The sequence below is a fragment of the Oncorhynchus mykiss genome, chromosome 11, assembly GCF_057628025.1.
Source record: "Oncorhynchus mykiss isolate SJ-2025 chromosome 11, ASM5762802v1, whole genome shotgun sequence".
NCBI lineage: Eukaryota > Metazoa > Chordata > Actinopteri > Salmoniformes > Salmonidae > Oncorhynchus > Oncorhynchus mykiss.
Window position 1 is genome coordinate 5,730,843 of NC_143032.1, and position 20,590 is coordinate 5,751,432.

The 20,590-nt window shown below is 48.7% G+C and overlaps 1 protein-coding gene across 1 annotated transcript in view; it reads right to left on the reverse strand.

The window, feature by feature from the left end:
• Window positions 1–4,547, reverse strand: part of LOC110536534 (extracellular sulfatase Sulf-1) — an 82,864-nt gene extending 78,317 nt beyond the window's left edge. The window contains exon 1 of the mRNA XM_036934702.2: window positions 4,368–4,547. The gene's annotated coding sequence lies outside the window, so the exon portion shown is untranslated. The remainder of the gene's footprint in view (window positions 1–4,367) is intronic.
• Window positions 4,548–20,590: the final 16,043 nt, after the last annotated feature.

A 20,590-nucleotide genomic window follows, 5' to 3' on the forward strand; every position in this document is an offset into this window, starting at 1 on the left:
AGTACAGATCTATACACTGCAGATATATACAGTACAGATCTATACAGTATAGATCTCTACACTGCAGATCTATACATTTCAGATCTATACAGTGCAGATCTATACACTACAGATCTATACAGTATAGATCTCTACACTACAGATCTATACACTACAGATCTATACACTGCAGATCTATACAGTGCAGATCTATACACTGCAGATCTATACAGTGCAGATCTATACACTACAGACCTATACACTACAGATCTCTACACTACAGATCTCTACACTACAGATCTATACACTACAGATCTATACACTGCAGATCTATACACTACAGACCTATACACTACAGATCTCTACACTACAGACCTATACACTACAGATCTATACACTACAGATCTATACAGTACACGTATGTTATCAGATAGCTGATACGGGCCCAGGGCTCATATTACTACTGTATTTCAGCAAGAGTTATTTCCTTGAACCAAACCAATGCAACATTGGACAAACGATCGAATGGATCCTTTTTTGCCCTTAAATCAGTTGAAAGCAACAGCACCCTCCTACGATGCAGTATGGTACCAGTGTGAGATGGAACGATACTATTGCGATCAGGTGGTAAGAGCTCTTTGTTTCACCTATCTGCTGGCCACCGATGTAATGGGCGCTCTGTCCCTGGGAGGCATGTGGGAAATGTCAGTTGAACTCCCTGCTTGGGGCCGATCAAAATCTAGGAAGATACAGAAGAGAAGAGACAGACAGAAGAGAGAGAAGAGACAGACAGAAGAGAGAGAAGAGACAGACAGAAGAGAGAGAAGAGACAGACAGAAGAGAGAGAAGAGACAGACAGAAGAGAGAGAAGAGACAGACAGCAGAGAGAGAAGAGACAGACAGAAGAGAGAGAAGAGACAGACAGAAGAGAGAGAAGAGACAGACAGAAGAGAGAGAAGAGACAGACAGAAGAGAGAGAAGAGACAGACAGAAGAGAGAGAAGAGACAGACAGAAGAGAGAGAAGAGACAGACAGAAGAGAGAGAAGAGACAGACAGAAGAGAGAGAAGAGACAGACAGAAGAGAGAGAAGAGACAGACAGAAGAGAGAGAAGAGACAGACAGAAGAGAGAGAAGAGACAGACAGAAGAGAGAGAAGAGACAGACAGAAGAGAGAGAAGAGACAGACAGAAGAGAGAGAAGAGACAGACAGAAGAGAGAGAAGAGACAGACAGAAGAGAGAGAAGAGACAGACAGAAGAGAGAGAAGAGACAGACAGAAGAGAGAGAAGAGACAGACAGAAGAGAGAGAAGAGACAGACAGAAGAGAGAGAAGAGACAGACAGAAGAGAGAGAAGAGACAGACAGCAGAGAGAGAAGAGACAGACAGAAGAGAGAGAAGAGACAGACAGCAGAGAGAGAAGAGACAGACAGAAGAGAGAGAAGAGACAGACAGCAGAGAGAGAAGAGACAGACAGAAGAGAGAGAAGAGACAGACAGAAGAGAGAGAAGAGACAGACAGAAGAGAGAGAAGAGACAGACAGAAGAGAGAGAAGAGACAGACAGAAGAGAGAGAAGAGACAGACAGCAGAGAGAGAAGAGACAGACAGAAGAGAGAGAAGAGACAGACAGAAGAGAGAGAAGAGACAGACAGAAGAGAGAGAAGAGACAGACAGAAGAGAGAGAAGAGACAGACAGAAGAGAGAGAAGAGACAGACAGAAGAGAGAGAAGAGACAGACAGAAGAGAGAGAAGAGACAGACAGCAGAGAGAGAAGAGACAGACAGAAGAGAGAGAAGAGACAGACAGAAGAGAGAGAAGAGACAGACAGAATGATTTCTGAACTATTATATTTCTACTTTCATTTCAAAAACTCCATAATGAACCTGAATGAACCTGAATGAAGCCATGCAGTATTTAGGGATAAAGGGAGAAAAACTCCATAATGAACCTGAATGAACCTGAATGAAGCCATGCAGTATTTAGGGATAAAGGGAGAAAAACTCCATAATGAACCTGAATGAACCTGAATGAAGCCATGCAGTATTTAGGGATAAAGGGAGAAAAACTCCATAATGAACCTGAATGAACCTGAATGAAGCCATGCAGTATTTAGGGATAAAGGGAGAAAAACTCCATAATGAACCTGAATGAACCTGAATGAAGCCATGCAGTATTTAGGGATAAAGGGAGAAAAACTCCATAATGAACCTGAATGAACCTGAATGAAGCCATGCAGTATTTAGGGATAAAGGGAGAAAAACTCCATAATGAACCTGAATGAACCTGAATGAAGCCATGCAGTATTTAGGGATAAAGGGAGAAAAACTCCATAATGAACCTGAATGAACCTGAATGAAGCCATGCAGTATTTAGGGATAAAGGGAGAAAAACTCCATAATGAACCTGAATGAACCTGAATGAAGCCATGCAGTATTTAGGGATAAAGGGAGAAAAACTCCATAATGAACCTGAATGAACCTGAATGAAGCCATGCAGTGTTTATGATAAAGGGAGAAAAACTCCATAATGAACCTGAATGAACCTGAATGAAGCCATGCAGTGTTTAGGGATAAAGGGAGAAAAACTCCATAATGAACCTGAATGAACCTGAATGAAGCCATGCAGTATTTAGGGATAACGGGAGAAAAACTCCATAATGAACCTGAATGAAGCCATGCAGTATTTATGATAAAAGGAGAAAAACTCCATAATGAACCTGAATGAACCTGAATGGAGCCATGCAGTGTTTATGATAAAGGGAGAAAAACTCCATAATGAACCTGAATGAAGCCATGCAGTGTTTATGATAACGGGAGAAAAACTCCATAATGAACCTGAATGAAGCCATGCAGTATTTATGATAAAAGGAGAAAAACTCCATAATGAACCTGAATGAACCTGAATGAAGCCATGCAGTGTTTATGATAAAGGAACACATCAATATTCCGTAATGGAATGTTGCTCCGACCTTCCAACGTTTTAATCGTTGGAATGTTGTGACTGAGGGAATTCCTGTCATTCAGAGGCAAAACTCTAAAGTGGTGGTGTACGCACACACACACACACACACGCACACGCACACACATACACACACACACACACACACACACACGCACACGCACACACACACACACACATACACATACACATACACATACACATACACACACATACACACACATACACACACACACACTGAAGTACTGTGCTGAGTTGAGCGCATGTGAAACAACTCTGTCTCTCAGCTCATGTTTCCATAAATCACTGCAAACAGAGACAGAGGTGTATAGTCTCTCTACTAAACTATACTGAAAGCTAGATTATCTACCTTCTAATCTCTCTACTAAACTATACTGAAAACTAGATTATCTACCTTCTAATCTCTCTACTAAACTATACTGAAAACTAGATTATCTACCTTCTAATCTCTCTACTAAACTATACTGAAAACTCGATGTATCTCACCTCTAATCTCTCTACTAAACTCTACTGAAAATTAGATTATCTACCTTCTGATCTCTCTACTAGACTATACTGAAAACTAGATGTATCTCACCTCTAGTCTCTCTACTAAACTATACTGAAAACTAGATTATCTACCTTCTAATCTCTCTACTAGACTATACTGAAAACTAGATATCACCTCTAGTCTCTCTACTAAACTATGCTGAAAACTAGATTATCTACCTTCTAATCTCTCTACTAAACTATACTGAAAACTAGATTATCTACCTTCTAATCTCTCTACTAGACTATACTGAAAACTATATGTATCTCACCTCTAATCTCTCTACTAAACTATACTGAAAACTAGATTATCTACCTTCTAATCTCTCTACTAGACTATACAGAAAACTAGATTATCTCACCTCTAATCTCTCTACTAAACTATACTGAAAACTAGATTATCTACCTTCTAATCTCTCTACTAGACTATACAGAAAACTAGATTATCTCACCTCTAATCTCTCTACTAAACTATACTGAAAACTAGATTATCTCACCTCTAATCTCTCTACTAAACTATACTGAAAACTAGATTATCTACCTTCTAATCTCTCTACTAGACTATACAGAAAACTAGATTATCTCACCTCTAATCTCTCTACTAAACTATACTGAAAACTAGATTATCTACCTTCTAATCTCTCTACTAGACTATACAGAAAACTAGATTATCTCACCTCTAATCTCTCTACTAAACTATACTGAAAACTAGATTATCTCACCTCTAATCTCTCTACTAAACTATACTGAAAACTAGATTATCTCACCTCTAATCTCTCTACTAGACTATACTGAAAACTAGATTTCTCTCACCTTCTAGCAGCAGAAAGAGTGAAAAGAAAGAGTGAAAGAGAGACAGAAAAATACAAAGTTAGACAGTACCTGAAAGTCAGGAGAGCACAGTGCCAAACCAGGAAGTCCGATGTAGAGTTCTGGTCTTGCTGGTGGTTACAGAGGATAGAGGTGGACCACACAACTCAGCTCCTCTGGAAGAAGGAGAACCTCTCTGTGATGTGATGACTATCTCTGACCTCCACCATCTGCTGAGACAGGCAGAGTAGAGCAGAGTAGAGCAGAGACCCGCCTGCCTGACTGCTAACCCAGCCTACCCTAGTCCAGTCCCCACTCCCCTTAACCAATCACAGCTCTCTGTAGGCTGGCTACTGGGTGTTGGACAGAGGCTGTGCCAGGAGGCTGGGATAAGGACAGAGTAGAGTGGAGAGGAGAGGAGAGAGACAGTACAGGAGATACAGGAGCAGAGAAAACCCCCAAGCACCATAACCTGAGAGGGAGATTGGGGGGCGATAGAGGGAGGGGATAGAGGGAGTGAGAAAGACCGGGGGTGGAGAGAGGGAGGGGACAGAGGGAGTGAGAGAGAGATAGGAGAGAGGGAGGGGACAGAGTGAGAGAGAGAGACCGGGGGGAGAGAGGGAAGGGAATGAGGGAGTGAGAGAGAGACAGGAGAGAGGGAGGGGACAGAGACAGTGAGAGAGACCGGGAGGAGAGAGGGAGAGGGGAGAGTGGGAGGGGACAGATAGAGAGAGAGAGGGAGGGAGAGAGAGGGAGGGGAATGAGGGAGTGAGAGAGAGAGACAGGGGAGAGAGAGGGAGGGGAATGAGGGAGAGAGAGAGACAGGGGAGACAGAGGGACAGGACAGATGGAGTGAGTGAGAGAGACAGGAGAGAGGGATGGGAATGAGGGAGTGAGAGAGAGACAGGAAAGAGGGAGGGGCATGAGGGAGTGAGAGAGAGAGACAGGGGAGAGAGAGGGAGGGGCATGAGGGAGTGAGTGAGAGAGACTGGGGAGAGAGAGGGAGGGGAATGAGGGAGTGAGAGAAAGAGACAGGGGAGGGAGAGGGACAGGACCGAGGGAGTGAGAGAGAGAGACAGTGGAGAGAGACGGATGGGACAGATAGAGAGAGAAACAGGAGAGATGGAGGGGACTGAGTGAGTGAGAGAGAGATGGTGAGAGAGAGGGAGGGCACAGAGGGAGTGAGAGAGAGAGCTGGTGAGAGAGAGGGAGGGCACATAGGGAATGAGAGAGAGAGTGACAGGGGAGAGAGAGATAGGGAACAGTGGGAGTGAGTGAGTGAGTGAGTGAGTGAGTGAGTGAGAGAGAGAGAGAGAGAGAGAGGGAGGGGCCTGAGGGAGTGAGTGAGTTAGGGAGAGAGGGGGGAGAGAGAGGGAGGGGACAACAGAGGAGAGAGAGGGAGGGTATTGAGGGAGTAATAGAGAGAGACAGGGGAGAGAGAGAGAGAGACTGGAGACAGAGGGAGTGAGTGAGAGACAGGGGAGAGAGGGGGAGGGGACAGAGGGAGTGAGTGAGAGAAATAAATTATTAAAAATGATTGCGACAAAGTTGAAAAAAATATACTCTGTCAACTGAACAGTTTGTTTCTTCACATAGTTCACACCATGCCCTGTGGTAACCCCAAGTTCCCCCTAAGCCCCTGACCTTTTGCCAATCATGAGAAATCAAACCTAGTTGATGGACAGAAAGCAGAGATCTATAGAGGGAAGAAGGAGGTCTATAAAGAGTGGGAGGAGAGAGGTCTATAAAGAGGGGGAGGAGGGAGGTCTATAAAGAGGGGGAAGAGGGAGGTCTATAAAGGGAAGAGGGAGGTCTATAAAGAGGGGGAAGAGGGAGGTCTATAAAGAGGGGGAAGAGGGAGGTCTATAAAGAGGGGGAAGAGGGAGGTCTATAAAGAGGGGGAGGAGGGAGGTCTATAGAGGGAAGAGGGAGGTCTATAGAGGGAAGAGGGAGGTCTATAGAGGGAAGAGGGAGGTCTATAAAGAGGGGGAGGAGGGAGGTCTATAAAGAGGGGGAAGAGGGAGGTCTATAAAGAGGGGGAAGAGGGAGGTCTATAGAGGGAAAGGGAGGTCTATAAAGAGGGGGAGAAGGGAGGTCTATAAAGAGGGGGAAGAGGGAGGTCTATAAAGAGGGGGAGGAGGGAGGTCTATAAAGAGGGGGAAGAGGGAGGTCTATAAAGGGAAGAGGGAGGCCTATAAAGAGGGGGAGGAGGGAGGTCTATAAAGAGGGGGAGGAGGGAGGTCTATAAAGAGGGGGAAGAGGGAGGTCTATAGAGGGAAGAGGGAGGCCTATACAGAGGGGGAGGAGGGAGGTCTATAAAGAGGGGGAGGAGGGAGGTCTATAAAGAGGGGGAGGAGGGAGGTCTATAAAGAGGGGGAAGAGGGAGGTCTATAAAGGGAAGAGGGAGGCCTATAAAGAGGGGGAGGAGGGAGGTCTATAAAGAGGGGGAAGAGGGAGGCCTATAAAGAGGGGGAAGAGGGAGGTCTATAGAGGGAAGAGGGAGGTCTATAAAGAGGGGGAGGAGGGAGGTCTATAAAGAGGGGGAAGAGGGAGGTCTATAAAGAGGGGGAGGAGGGAGGTCTATAAAGAGGGGGAAGAGGGAGGTCTATAAAGGGAAGAGTGAGGCCTATAAAGAGGGGGAGGAGGGAGGTCTATAAAGAGGGGGAGGAGGGAGGTCTATAAAGAGGGGGAAGAGGGAGGTCTATAGAGGGAAGAGGGAGGCCTATAAAGAGGGGGAGGAGGGAGGTCTATAAAGAGGGGGAGGAGGGAGGTCTATAAAGAGGGGGAGGAGGGAGGTCTATAAAGAGGGGGAAGAGGGAGGTCTATAAAGGGAAGAGGGAGGCCTATAAAGAGGGGGAGGAGGGAGGTCTATAAAGAGGGGGAAGAGGGAGGCCTATAAAGAGGGGGAAGAGGGAGGTCTATAGAGGGAAGAGGGAGGTCTATAAAGAGGGGGAGGAGGGAGGTCTATAAAGAGGGGGAAGAGGGAGGCCTATAAAGAGGGGGAAGAGGGAGGTTTATAAAGAGGGGGAAGAGGGAGGTCTATAAAGAGGGGGAGGAGGGAGGTCTATAAGGAGGGGGAGGAGGGAGGTCTATAAAGGGAAGAGGGAGGCCTATAAAGAGGGGGAGGAGGGAGGTCTATAAAGAGGGGGAAGAGGGAGGTCTATAAAGAGGGGGAGGAGGGAGGTCTATAAAGAGGGGGAGGAGGGAGGTCTATAAAGGGAAGAGGGAGGTCTATAAAGAGGGGGAAGAGGGAGGTCTATAAAGAGGGGGAGGAGGGAGGTCTATAAAGAGGGGGAGGAGGGAGGTCTATAAAGAGGGGGAAGAGGGAGGTCTATAAAGAGGGGGAAGAGAGAGGCCTATAAAGAGGGGGAAGAGAGAGGCCTATAAAGAGGGGGAGGAGGGAGGTCTATAAAGAGGGGGAAGAGGGAGGTCTATAAAGAGGAGGAAGAGGGAGGCCTATAAAGAGGAGGAAGAGGGAGGTCTATAAAGGGAAGAGGGAAGTCTACAGAGGGAAGAGAGAGGTTTATAGAGGGAAGAGGGAGGTCTATAAAGAGGGGGAAGAGGGAGGTCTATAAAGGGAAGAGGGAGGCCTATAAAGAGGGGGAAGAGGGAGGTCTATAGAGGGAAGAGGGAGGTTTATAGAAGGGGGAGAGGGAGGTCTATAAAGAGGGGGAGGAGGGAGGTCTATAAAGAGGGGGAAGAGGGAGGCCTATAGAGGGAAGAGGGAGGTTTATAGAAGGGGGAGAGGGAGGTCTATAAAGAGGGGGAGGAGGGAGGTCTATAAAGAGGGGGAAGAGGGAGGCCTATAAAGAGGGGGAAGAGGGAGGTCTATAGAGGGAAGAGGGAGGTTTATAGAAGGGGGAGAGGGAGGTCTATAGAGGGAAGAGGGAGGCCTATAAAGGGAAGAGGGAGGTCTATAAAGAGGGGGAAGAGGGAGGTCTATAAAGAGGAGGAAGAGGGAGGCCTATAAAGAGGGGGAGGAGGGAGGTCTATAAAGAGGGGGAGGAGGGAGGTCTATAGAGGGAAGAGAGAGGTTTTTAGAGGGAAGAGGGAGGTCTATAGAGGGAAGAGGGAGTTCTTTAAAGAGGAGGAAGAGGGAGGTCTATAAAGGGAAGAGGGACGTCTACAGAGGGAAGAGAGAGGTTTATAGATGGAAGAGGGAGGTCTATAGAGGGAAGAGGGAGTTATTTAAAGAGGGGGAGGAGGGAGGTCTATAGAGGGAAGAGGGAGGTTTATAGAAGGGGGAGAGGGAGGTCTATAAAGAGGGGGAGGAGGGATGTCTATAAAGAGGGGGAGGAGGGAGGCCTATAAAGAGGGGGAAGAGGGAGGCCTATAAAGAGGAGGAAGAGGGAGGTCTATAAAGGGAAGAGGGAAGCTACAGAGGGAAGAGAGAGGTTTATAGAGGGAAGAGGGAGGTCTATAGAGGGAAGAGGGAGTTATTTAAAGAGGGGGAAGAGGGAGGTCTATAGAGGGAAGAGGGAGGTTTATAGAAGGGGGAGAGGGAGGTCTATAAACAGGGGGAGGAGGGAGGTCTATAAAGAGGGGGAAGAGGGAGGCCTATAAAGAGGAGGAAGAGGGAGGTCTATAAAGGGAAGAGGGAAGTCTACAGAGGGAAGAGAGAGGTTTATAGAGGGAAGAGGGAGGTCTATAGAGGGAAGAGGGAGTTATTTAAAGAGGGGGAAGAGGGAGGTCTATAGAGGGAAGAGGGAGGTTTATAGAAGGGGGAGAGGGAGGTCTATAGAGGGAAGAGGGAGGTCTATAGAGGGAAGAGGGTGGTCTATAAAGAGGGGAAGAGGGAGATCTATAGAGGGAAAAGGGAGGTCTATAGAGGGAAGAGGGAGGTCTATAGAGGGAAGAGGGAGGTCTATAGAGGGAAGAGGGAGGTCTATAGAGGGAAAAGGGAGTTCAGTAAGGAGGGGGAAGAGGGGCACAGTGGGGCAAAAAAAGTATTTAGTCAGCCACCAATTGTGCAAGTTCTCCCACTTAAAAAGATGAGAGAGGCCTGTAATTTTCATCATAGGTACACTTCAACTATGACAGACAAAATTAGGAAAAAAATCCAGAAAATCACATTGTAGGATTTTTAATGAATTTATTTGCAAATTATGGTGGAAAATAAGTATTGGTTTAACTGTGAAGGCTCTGAGGTACTCTGAGTTGGTCTGAGAGAGGTGTTAGTGGGCTAACTGTGAAGGCTCTGAGAGACTCTGGGTTGGTCTGAGAGAGGTGTTAGTGGGCTGACTGTGAAGGCTCTGACTCTGGGTTGGTCTGAGAGAGGTGTTAGTGGGCTGACTGTGAAGGATCTGAGAGACTCTGGGTTGGTCTGAGAGAGGTGTTAGTGGGCTAACTGTGAAGGCTCTGAGAGACTCTGGGTTGGTCTGAGAGAGGTGTTAGTGGGCTGACTGTGAAGGCTCTGAGAGACTCGGGGTTGGTCTGAGAGAGGTGTTAGTGGGCTAACTGTGAAGGCTCTGAGAGACTCTGGGTTGGTCTGAGAGAGGTGTTAGTGGGCTGACTGTAAAGGCTCTGAGAGACTCTGGGTTGGTCTGAGAGAGGTGTTAGTTGGCTAACTGTGAAGGCTCTGAGAGACTCTGGGTTGGTCTGAGAGAGGTGTTAGTGGGCTGACTGTGAAGGCTCTGAGAGACTCTGGGTTTAGGTCGGTGAGGAAGTAGTCTACAGTGCTGCTGCCAAGAGATGAGCTGTGGGTGTACCTACCAAAATAGTCCCCTCTCAGCCTACCATTGACTATGTACAGACCCAAGTTATTGTGCTCATCTTACCATGACCCTCGCCTGTCACATGTGACCATAGTAGACTCAGCATTCGTTTAATGTCACTAATTTGGTTGGAGGGGTTGGTGGGGAGAGTTGCTCCTCTCACAACCTGTGCGTAGCTCTGCCTGCTGAGCTGTGGCTCCTCCAAGTGTGGGTCTGCGGTGGGGGGCAGGGGGGTGGGAGGCCTCGTCTGGGTGGCTCTGAAGCTGGGCTGGGGTTGTCATTGAGGGTGGGATGGTGGGCCAGGTGTACATTGGGTCACAGGGCACAGTCCAGATCGAGGGTGGGATGGTGGGCCAGGTGTACATGGTCATAGAGATGGTCCAGATCGAGGATGGGGACTGTCTCCCTGTACAGGTGAACATGGTCATAGTGACAGTCCAGATTGAGGGTGGGATGGTGGGGACTGTCTCCCTGTACAGGTGAACATGGTCATAGAGACAGTCCAGATTGAGGGTGGGATGGTGGGCCAGGTGTACATTGGGTCACAGGGCACAGTCCAGATCGAGGGTGGGGACTGTCTCCCTGTACAGGTGAACATGGTCATAGAGACAGTCCAGATCGAGGGTGGGATGGTGGGCCAGGTGTACATTGGGTCACAGGGCACAGTCCAGATCGAGGATGGGGACTGTCTCCCTGTACAGGTGAACATGGTCATAGTGACAGTCCAGATCGAGGGTGGGATGGTGGGGACTGTCTCCCTGTACAGGTGAACATGGTCATAGAGACAGTCCAGATTGAGGGTGGGATGGTGGGCCAGGTGTACATTGGGTCACAGGGCACAGTCCAGATCGAGGGTGGGGACTGTCTCCCCGTACAGGTGAACATGGTCATAGAGACAGTCCAGATCGAGGGTGGGATGGTGGGCCAGGTGTACATTGGGTCACAGGGCACAGTCCAGATCGAGGGTGGGGACTGTCTCCCTGTACAGGTTAACATGGTCATAGAGACAGTCCAGATCGAGGGTGGGGTGGTGGGGACTGTCTCCCTGTACAGGTGAACATGGTCATAGAGACAGTCCAGATCTAGGGTGGAATGGTGGGCCAGGTGTACATTGGGTTGCAGGGCACAGTCCAGATCGAGGGTGGGGACTGTCTCCCTTTACAGGTGAACATGGTCATAGAGACAGTCCAGATCGAGGGTGGGATGGTGGGCCAGGTGTACATTGGGTTGCAGGGCACAGTCCAGATCGAGGGTGGGGACTGTCTCCCTGTACAGGTGAACATGGTCATAGAGACAGTCCAGATCGAGGGTGGGATGGTGGGCCAGGTGTACATTGGGTCACAGGGCACAGTCCAGATCGAGGGTGGGGACTGTCTCCCTGTACAGGTGAACATGGTCATAGAGACAGTCCAGATCGAGGGTGGGATGGTGGGCCAGGTGTACATTGGGTCGCAGGGCACAGTCCAGATCGAGGGTGGGATGGTGGGCCAGGTGTACATTGGGTCGCAGGGCACAGTCCAGATCGAGGGTGGGATGGTGGGCCAGGTGTACATTGGGTCGCAGGGCACAGTCCAGATCTAGGGTGGGATGGTGGGCCAGGTGTACATTGGGTCGCAGGGCACAGTCCAGATCGAGGGTGGGATGGTGGGCCAGGTGTACATTGGGTCGCAGGGCACAGTCCAGATCTAGGGTGGGATGGTGGGCCAGGTGTACATTGGGTCGCAGGGCACAGTCCAGATCGAGGGTGGGATGGTGGGCCAGGTGTACATTGGGTTGCAGGGCTCAGTCCCGGGAGAGACTGGTGTTTATTCTTTGGATTGTGGCAGGGTGGAAGTCCTTCCTCTGTAGAAGGGTTGACACCACGATTGTTGAGTTGGGGAAGATTGCGGAGGCCTTCTCGATCACTCCCCGTAGTGAAGTCGCCACCCTCCCCTGCTGAGCACGCAGGTCGATGCTTCCGGTGTGTATGATTATGTGGCTTGGCGACCCGAGATGGGCCTTATCAAGCAGCTCCATGGCACTCTGCGTTGTTGGGCACCACTCCTTTCTCCTTTTGTGTCTAGGGAAAAATGTCTACTCCTGAACAAACTTCCCATTTGAGTCCATCAACAGGACGATGTCAGCCAGTGTTTCTTCTGGACTGGAGGGGGCAGAGGGGGGACTGGTGGGTTTTGGAGCTGGGGTGTGGCTGGTTTGTGCCGGTGCCGCTGTCAGTGGGAGGCTGTTCTGTGGGCTGGGGAGGAGGGGTGCAGCAGGCAGGGCTGGGGAGGAGGGGTGCAGCAGGCACCCTCTGTTCTCTGTCTCTCCTGCAGCCTGTCCTCTGTTCTCTTTCTCTCCTGCAGCCTGTCCTCTGTCTCTCCTGCAGCCTGTCCTCTGTTCCCTTTCTCTCCTGCAGCCTGTCCTCTGTCCTCTATTCTCTGTCTCTCCTGCAGCCTGTCCTCTGTCCTCTGTCTCTCCTGCAGCCTGTCCTCTGTCCTCTGTCTCTCCTGCAGCCTGTCCTCTGTCCTCTGTCTCTCCTGCAGCCTGTCCTCTGTTCTCTGTCTCTCCTGCAGCCTGTCCTCTGTCTCTCCTGCAGCCTGTCCTCTGTCCTCTGTCTCTCCTGCAGCCTGTCCTCTGTTCTCTTTCTCTCCTGAGGAGGGCCACCTCAAGTCTGGTGAACTCATCCCTCATGACAGCCATGGTGGTGAGGAGGGCCACCTCAAGTCTGGTGAACTCATCCCTCATGACAGCCATGGTGGTGAGGAGGGCCACCTCAAGTCTGGTGAACTCATCCCTCATGACAGCCATGGTGGTGAGGAGGGCCACCTCAAGTCTGGTGAACTCATCCCTCGTGGCAGCCATGGTGGTGAGGAGGACCCCCTCCAGTCTGGTGAACTCATCCCTCTAGTCAACCATGGTGGTGAGGAGGGCCCCCTCCAGTCTGGTGAACTCATCCCTCATGTCAGCCATGGTGGTGAGGAGGACCACCTCCAGTCTGGTGAACTCATCCTTCATGACAGCCATGGTGGTGAGGAGGACCACCTCCCCCTCCAGTCTGGTGAACTCATCCCTCATGTCAGCCATGGTGGTGAGGAGGGCCACCTCCCCCTCCAGTCTGGTGAACTCATCCCTCATGTCAGCCATGGTGGTGAGGAGGGCCCCGTCCAGTCTGGTGAACTCATCCCTCAAGGCAGCCATGGTGGTGAGGAGGGCCCCGTCCAGTCTGGTGAACTCATCCCTCAAGGCAGCCATGGTGGTGAGGAGGACCCCCTCCCCCTCCAGTCTGGTGAACTCATCCCTCATGGCAGCCATGGTGGTGAGGAGGACCCCCTCCAGTCTGGTGAACTCATCCCTCATGGCAGCCATGGTGGTGAGGAGGGCCCCGTCCAGTCTGGTGAACTCATCCCTCAAGGCAGCCATGGTGGTGAGGAGGACCCCCTCCCCCTCCAGTCTGGTGAACTCATCCCTCATGACAGCCATGGTGGTGAGGAGGACCCCCTCCAGTCTGGTGAACTCATCCCTCATGGCAGCCATGGTGGTGAGGAGGACCACCTCCCCCTCCAGTCTGGTGAACTCATCCCTCATGGCAGCCATGTTGGTGAGGAGGGCCACCTCCAGTCTGGTGAACTCATCCCTCCATGTCAGCCATGGTGGTGAGGAGGGCCACCTCCAGTCTGGTGAACTCATCCCTCATGGCAGCCATGGTGGTGAGGAGGATCCCCTCCAGTCTGGTGAACTCATCCCTCATGGCAGCCATGGTGGTGAGGAGGGCCACCTCCCCCTCCAGTCTGGTGAACTCATCCCTCATGACAGCCATGGTGGGGGGGAGGGCCACCTCCAGTCTGGTGACCTCATTCCTCATGTCAGCCATGGTGGTGAGGAGGGCCACCTCCTCCTCCAGTCTGGTGAACTCATCCCTCATGACAGCCATGGTGGTGAGGAGGGCCACCTCCAGTCTGGTGAACTCATCCCTCATGGCAGCCATGGTGGTGAGGAGGATCCCCTCCAGTCTGGTGAACTCATCCCTCATGGCAGCCATGGTGGTGAGGAGGGCCACCTCCCCCTCCAGTCTGGTGAACTCATCCCTCATGACAGCCATGGTGGGGGGGAGGGCCACCTCCAGTCTGGTGACCTCATTCCTCATGTCAGCCATGGTGGTGAGGAGGGCCACCTCCTCCTCCAGTCTGGTGAACTCATCCCTCATGACAGCCATGGTGGTGAGGAGGGCCACCTCCAGTCTGGTGAACTCATCCCTCATGGCAGCCATGGTGGTGAGGAGGGCCACCTCCAGTCTGGTGAACTCATCCCTCATGACAGCAAAAGGAGGACCCCCTCCCCATGGTGGGAAGAGAGGTGCTGGATTCGCCTTTTTGGGTGTAGGGGTGAGGGTGGTGCTGGTAGAGTTTGTCTGGTGGGAGGGCATGTCACTCTCCACTCTCTCCTTAATGGTCTGAACGTCTGTTTCAAACAGCCTAATGTTACCTTGCACCATGACAGTCCCAGTCTTGTAGAGGTTGATTGTTATCGTGGTGCTGTCAGGGTCGTCTGTCTCTTTGACTTTCAGCTTCCACCCATTACAGATTCCCTCTTTCTTTATGGATGGGTAGTGAGAGCAGACTGCTGAGCGCCATGCATTTGGCTGGTCTGTGAAGAAGATGAGATTACTCACGTCACCGTTTTTGAAGAGGTCTGCGAAAAGGGTTTCCGACCTCCCCTTTAGTCATTTTTGATTAAAAGGGCTAGGAGTTCTGCTCGACAACATCCGCTGAAAAGCCAGAGCGCGAAATTAAAAAATATATTTTTGAAATATTTAACTTTCAAACATTCACACGCGCAATACATCAAATTAAAGCTTAACTTCTTCTAAATCTACCCATCGTGTCCAATTTCAAAAATGCTTTACAGTGAAAGCACACCATATGATAATGTTAGGTCAGAGCCTAGTCACAAAAACACATACAGCCATTTTCCAGCCAAAGGGAGGAGTCACAAAAAGCAGAAATAGAGATAATATTAATCACTAACCTTTGATGATCTTCATCAGATGACACTCATAGGACTTCATGTTACACAATACATGTATGTTTTGTTCGATAAAGTTCATATTTATATCCAGAAATCTCAGTTTACATTGGCGCGTTATGGTCAGTAATGTTGTGCCTCGAAAACATCCTGCGAATCTTCAGATAGCCACATCAATTTACAGAAATACTCATCATAAACTTTGATAAGCGATACAAGTATTATGCACAGAATTATAGATATACTTCTCCTTAATGTAACCGCTGTGTCAGATTTTTAAAAAACTTTACGGAAAAAGCACACCATGCAATAATCTGAGTACGGAGCTCAGACAACAAAACATGCCAAACAGATATCCGCCATGTTGTGGAGTCAACATTAGTCAGAAATAGCATTATAAATATTCACTTACCTTTGATGATCTTCATCAAAATGCACTCCCATGAATCCCAGTTACACAATAAATGCTTGTTTTGTTTGATAAAGTCCATAATTTATGTCCAAATATACCTTTTTTTTCGCGCGTTTAGCCCAGTGATCAAAATCCATGAGGCGTAATCACAAGGTCCAGACAAAAAGTCAAAAAGTTCCGATACGGTCTGTAGAAACATGTCAAACTAAGTATAGACTCAATCTTTAGGATGTTTTTAACATAAATCTTCAATAATGTTCCAACCGAAGAATTCCTTTGTCTGTAGAATTGCAATGGAACTCAAGCTGACTCTCACGTGAACGCGCGTGATCAGCTCATGCCACTCTGGCAGACCCCTGACTCATCCCCCTCTCATTCGCCCCCACTACACAGTAGAAGCCTCAAACAACATTCTAAAGACTGTTGACATTTAGTGGAAGCCTTAGGAAGTGCAATATGACCCCATAGACACTGTGTATTTGATAGGCAATGAGTTGAAAAACTCCAAACCTCAGATTTCCCAGTTCCTGGTTGGATTTTCCTCAGGATTTTGCCTGCCATATGAGTTCTGTTGTAGTCACAGACATCATTCAAACAATTTTAAAAACGTCAGTGTTTTCTATCCAATACTTCTAATAATATGCATATATTAGCATCTGGGCCTGAGTAGCAGGCAGTTTACTCTGGGCACGTTTTTCATCCGAACGTGAAAATGCTTAGGGTGAGTGGTGGACATGGTGCTGCTCTGTTCCGCTGCCCCGTTGCCATAGCAACCAATTTGTCTGTCTGGCTGCTGTTGCTAGCTAGCGCTAATTTAGTTCAAAAACCAGCAAAAAGAGTAACAAATCTTCACACAAAAAAAAAAACTGAAGATATGTTTGAAGTTAGTCCGTGCTCTTTTTTTCTTAATTTATTTTTGGTCGTTTGATGTAGTTGTATTAACTCCCTTTGCTAGGTTTGTTCTAGGTCGTTTCTTCTGGCTAGCTTGTCTTTGTTGTGTAGCTAGCTAGAGACAAAACGTCTTAACTTAAGACACAAAGTTACTTTTTTTCTATTCTGAATGAATACAGTTGTTGTTCATCACTTCTTGTCTGGAATGTTGAGTGTTTTATCTCATTCTAAAAACAACAAAAAATATTAAATATATCAGGAGCTCATGTTGAGCATATCCCTCTCCCCCTCTTTCTTTTCTTCCATCTCTCTCTCTCTCCCCCTCTCTCTCTCATTCTCTCTCCCCCTTCTGTCTCAGTCTCTCCCTTTCATTTCCTGTCTGTCTCTCTCTCCCCCCCTCTCTCTCTCTTTCTCTCTCTCTGTGTGTCTCTCTCCGCTTCTCTCTTCATCCCGGCGTTATTAAGGACAACAAATTGCAGTGATAGACGTCCCAGCCCATGCTGGCCCTGTAGGTGATGACAGTAGCCGTTTCTGCTCAGTAACAGGTGCAGCATTCTAGCGATGCCACAGCGTGTATTGTGTCTTCCTGTCAACCTGGGCTAAGAGGCACGCTGAAGGTGATGGCTAGTCCTGATCTCTGCCAGCTAAATTGTATTCGTGTGTGTGTGTGTGTGTGTGCGTGTGTGTGTATGTGTGTGTGTGTGTGTGTGTGTGTGTATGTGTGTGTTAGTTACTCTCTCTGTGTGTGTGTGTGTTACTCTGTGTGTGTGTGTGTGTGTGTTACTGTTTGTTTGTGTGTGTGTGTTACTCTCTCTGTGTGTGTTACTCTTTGTGTGTGTGTGTGTGTGTGTGTGTGTGTGTTACTCTGTGTGTGTGTGTGTGTGTGTTACTCTCTGTGTGTGTGTGTGTGTGTGTTACTCTGTGTGTGTGTGTGTTACTCTGTGTGTGTGTGTGTGTTTGTGTGTGTGTGTGTGTGTGTGTGTGTGTGTGTGTGTGTGTGTGTGTGTGTTACTCTGTGTGTGTGTGTGTGTGTGTTACTCTGTGTGTGTGTGTGTGTGTGTGTGTGTGTTACTCTGTGTGTGTGTGTGTGTGTTACTCTCTGTGTGTGTGTGTGTGTTACTCTCTGTTTGTGTGTGTGTGTTACTCTGTGTGTGTGTGTGTTACTCTGTGTGTGTGTGTGTGTGTGTGTGTGTGTGTGTGTGTGTGTGTGTGTGTGTGTGTGTGTGTGTTACTTGCTGTGTGTGTGTGTGTTACTCTCTGTGTGTGTGTTACTCTGTGTGTGTGTGTGTGTGTTACTCGCTGTGTGTGTGTGTGTTACTCTCTGTGTGTGTGTTACTCTGTGTGTGTGTGTGTCCGCGCATGTACACCCGCATTGAAACAAAATCTCTTTAAATTCCATTTAAGCATATCAATTCTGTCAGTTAAATGTCCCAATGAACGCTACTGACAAAACTATTGGCTAAAAAAGTAGAAAAGTACAGGAGAATATCTTTAATATGTGTGAGGGAGACAAATCTGTACCTTCTCCTCTCCTTTACTGTCTTGGCCTAAAAACTCAGAGGTAGAGAGAGAGGGGGGAGGTAGGGAGAGAGAGAGAGAGAGGGAGAGAGAGAGAGAGAGAGAGAGGGGAGGTAGAGAGAGAGGGGAGGCAGAGAAAGAGAGAGAGAGAGGGGAGGTAGAGAGAGAGAGAGAGGGGAGGTAGAGAGAGAGAGAGGGGAGGTAGATAGAGAGAGGGGAGGTAGAGACAGAGAGGGGAGGTAGAGAGAGAGAGGGGAGGTAGAGAGAGAGAGGGGAGGTAGAGAGAGAGAGGGGAGGTAGAGAGAGAGAGGGGGGAGGTAGAGAGAGAGAGAGAGGGGAGGTAGAGAGAGAGAGGGGGGAGGTAGAGAGAGAGAGAGAGGGGAGGTAGAGAGAGAGAGAGGGGAGGTAGAGAGAGAGAGGGGAGGTAGAGAGAGAGAGGGGAGGTAGAGAGAGAGAGGGGAGGTAGAGAGAGAGAGAGGGGAGGTAGAGAGAGAGAGGGGAGGTGGTAGAGAGAGAGAGAGGGGAGGTAGAGAGAGAGGGGGGAGGTAGAGAAAGAGGGGGGAGGTAGAGAGAGAGAGAGGGGGTGGTAGAGAGAGAGAGAGGGGAGGTAGAGAGAGAGGGGAGGTAGAGAGAGAGAGAGGGGAGGTCAAGAGAGAGGGGGGAGGTAGAGAGAGAGAGAAAGTCTGCAGCACCCAGCATCACCCTACTTGAATCCGAAGTCAAATGTTTGCTGTTTGCTGATGATCTGGTTCTTCTGTCACCAACCAGGACAAACACCAAATTGAGACTCTGCACGCAGAATTCTGCAAAAAATATCCTCCGTGTACAACGTAGAACACCAAATAATGCATGCAGAGCAGAATTAGGCCGATACTCACTAATGATCAAAATCCAGAAAAGAGCCATTAAATTCTACAACCACCTAAAAGGAAGCGATTCCCTAACCTTCCATAACAAAGCCATCACCTACAGAGAGATGAACCTGGAGAAGAGTCCCCTAAGCAAGCTGGTCCTGGGGCTCTGTCACAAACACAAACACACCCTACAGAGCCCCAGGACAGCAGCACAATTAGACCCAACCATATCATGAGAAAACAAAAATATTATTACTTGACACATTGGAAAGAATTAACAAAAAAACAGAGCAAACTAGAATGCTATTTGGCCCTAAACAGAGAGTACACAGTGGCAGAATACCTGACCACTGTGACTGACCCAAACTTAAGGAAAGCTTTGACTATGTACAGACTCAGTGAGCATAGCCTTGCTATTGAGAAAGGCCGCCGTAGGCAGACATGGTTAGATTAGATGCTTATTTATTTTCCCTTGTGTACTTTAACCATTTGTACACTGTTACAACACTGTATATATATATATATATATATATATATATATATATATATATATATATATATATATATATATATGTATAATATGACATTTGTAATGTCTTTATTGTCTTGAAACTTCTGTATGTGTAATGTATACTGTGAATTTTTATTGTTTATTTCACTTTTGTATATTATCTACCTCACTTGCTTTGGCAATGTTAACACATGTTTCCCATGCCAATAAAGCCCCTTGAATTGAATTGAATTGAGAGAGAGAGAGAGACAGAGAGGGGGAGAGAGAGAGAGAGAGAGAGAGAGACGGCAGGTAGAGAGAGAGAGAGGGGGGGGGGGGGGTTTGTGGTCAAGAGACACACACACACACACACACACACACACACACACACACACACACACACACACACACACACACACACACATGCTTTTCCGCTGTGGTTAGGAGAGGAGGGATTGTTAGATGAAGATGGACACAGCCCAGTGGATTTCTGACCACCATGTTTGTGTATTTGTTTGTGCGTGTGTGTGTGTGTGTGTGTGTGGTAGTCCACGTTGCTGTAAAGAAGCCAATGACAAGGTCTTTGTTTTCATTGGGGAGCAAACCACACACACACACACACACACACACACACACATACAACCACACACCCACACACCCACTCACCCACACAACCACTCCAACTCAACCCTCATCAAGTATCATGACTGTTCTGTAAGGATCCAAATATGTCAGATCAGCTTTGCAATAAATAACTTCAACCAGACCCTCGCCCACCTGTAGACCCCCTCTCACCTGTAGACCCCCTCTCACCTGTAGACCCCCTCTCACCTGCAGAACCCCTCTCACCTGTAGACTCAGTAGTGTAGGAAGGTTCCATCCTCAGTGTTGTGCTCTGCTATATGAAAAAGTATGGAAGTGTTTTTGTTCGGTGAAGGATGTGATTTTAGAAACTCTTAAGAGGAAATTGTTTCTATAACTGTTCACAGTAATTAGTCACCGCCCCCTTGAGTGAGGTCAGAGAGCGTGTCAGACTGGCTGAACCGCCCCCTTGAGTGAGGTCAGAGAGCGTGTCAGACTGGCTGAACCGCCCCCTTGAGTGAGGTCAGAGAGCGTGTCAGACTGGCTGAACCGCCCCCTTGAATGAGGTCAGAGAGCGTGTCAGACTGGCTGAACCGCAACCCTTGAGTGAGGTCAGAGAGCGTGTCAGACTGGCTGAACCGCCCCCTTGAGTGAGGTCAGAGAGCGTGTCAGACTGGCTGAACCGCCCCCTTGAGTGAGGTCAGAGAGCGTGTCAGACTGGCTGAACCGCAACCCTTGAGTGAGGTCAGAGAGCGTGTCAGACTGGCTGAACCGCCCCCTTGAGTGAGGTCAGAGAGCGTGTCAGACTGGCTGAACCGCAACCCTTGAGTGAG